The sequence below is a fragment of the Trypanosoma cruzi genome, genomic scaffold (genome assembly GCF_000209065.1).
Source record: "Trypanosoma cruzi strain CL Brener 1047053516997 genomic scaffold, whole genome shotgun sequence".
Classification (NCBI taxonomy): domain Eukaryota; phylum Euglenozoa; class Kinetoplastea; order Trypanosomatida; family Trypanosomatidae; genus Trypanosoma; species Trypanosoma cruzi.
The window spans coordinates 1-1,539 of record NW_001849136.1 but is presented as its reverse complement, the minus strand read 5'-3'; the positions used below and the strand labels follow the sequence as shown (position 1 = coordinate 1,539).

At 51.4% G+C, this 1,539-nt stretch overlaps 1 pseudogene, besides 1 other annotated feature; it reads right to left on the bottom strand.

The window, feature by feature from the left end:
* On the bottom strand, nt 1-1,539 carry Tc00.1047053508655.10 (annotated as a pseudogene; the record flags this gene model as incomplete).
* Nucleotides 1-1,539: a sequence feature (heterozygous, non-Esmeraldo-like haplotype).

The following is a 1,539-nucleotide window of genomic DNA, read 5'->3' as shown; positions in this document are numbered from 1 at the left end:
CCCGGTAATACGAGCCTGTACAGCCTGCACAACGCCCGTATGATCGCTGCCACGAGAAATAAGGCACATAAGGGCCAGATTTTCAGCAGGCCAATAGAGCCACCTCTGGGGTTTCCACCGGACAGATGTAACCCCACTGGGTACAGTGCAGGTTGCGTGGTTTGGTGGCTTTGCTGGAGGCAGGGATGGGATTTTGAATGCGGCGTAAATTACTTAGTGAAGAGGAATAAGTCAGCCGGTTGAGTGTTTGAGCCACGCCTGTCTTGATGTTACCAGACTTCATATCTCCAAAGTTACCCGTTGCCAAGCAACGGCGCAATCCATCCGTGATGAGGCGACTGTGCAGAATTCTGCCAAAGCTGACAACACCACCGCGGTTGGTAGAGTAATCATGCACTGTTTTTGCCATCTCCTTCCGCACCTGAACAAGAAATTGGTTCAATTGAAATGTAAGCAGTGCCCCGGCAACATCAATACGTTTATGGCCCAAAAAGTCACGGTCCGTGTCCTCCCTTCTTCCCAGCGCGAGTAACAAAAGACGATGAACCATGTATCCAATGAAGAGACATTTGCTCCGATCGGCGGCGCAATCCACACCCATATGCGGAAGCAGATCCCGCATCAACAACCCCTGCGCGTCACGCTGCAAGTTTTCTCTACTGTCTTGTTTACCAAGGCGCTTGCCAATGAACCACAGCGCCTCATCCCTTGTAAATATCTGCAATGTGCTTGCATCTTCCATGGAGCCTCGGAGCATTTCAAGCATGGCGGCATCTTTTAAATCAGGAACCACAGTTTGGAGAATTTCCTTATCCGACCCCATGTCAAGAGCACGGAACAAAACAAAAAGAGGAATGAGTTCATCCATCTGTGCGACACGACAAAGGAGATTCTCGTAGCCGTGACCTGGTCCCTTCTTCTTGTACGGCATTAAAATCTGCAGCGTACGTGGTTTATTCAATGAACCTTCCACAATAGATTTAATTTCACACAAGAGCCCCTTTTGCCGTGAGAAGGCATAGACGTGATTGGCAGCTTGACGCTCCTGTGCAATGAGGACCTTCTCTGTTCCACTTATGACAAAGTAGCCGCCCTGATCATGTGGGCACTCGTTTAGACGTGGCAACTCGTCTTCGTCCTTGTTTTGCAGATTGCACCGCATGGATTTCAACATGATGGGGATGCGGCCAAGTTCCATGTTTTGCAAAAAAGTGCGGTACGGCTGCTCCTCCCGTGAACGGTAAACACGAATGCCAAGCGTGACTTGTGCGTTGGCGTCATAGGTTAGATCGCGTAGCCGGCACTCGTTGGGAAAGAGAGGATGCATCTCGCGTCGACTGAAGCCGGAGACTTCGTGCGACGGGTTGCCAATGACAACGTCCTCGAGACTGAGTCGGTATTGGTCGGGCTCCGTCTCCGTTTGGGTGCCGGGCTCAAACTGTTCGTCCTGCCGCGGCACAATTTCTAGCAGGCTGCGTGCCATGCGGGGAATACGCAGGAGAAAGTCATTGTACGAGTCAATCTGCTGGGCACAAGCCC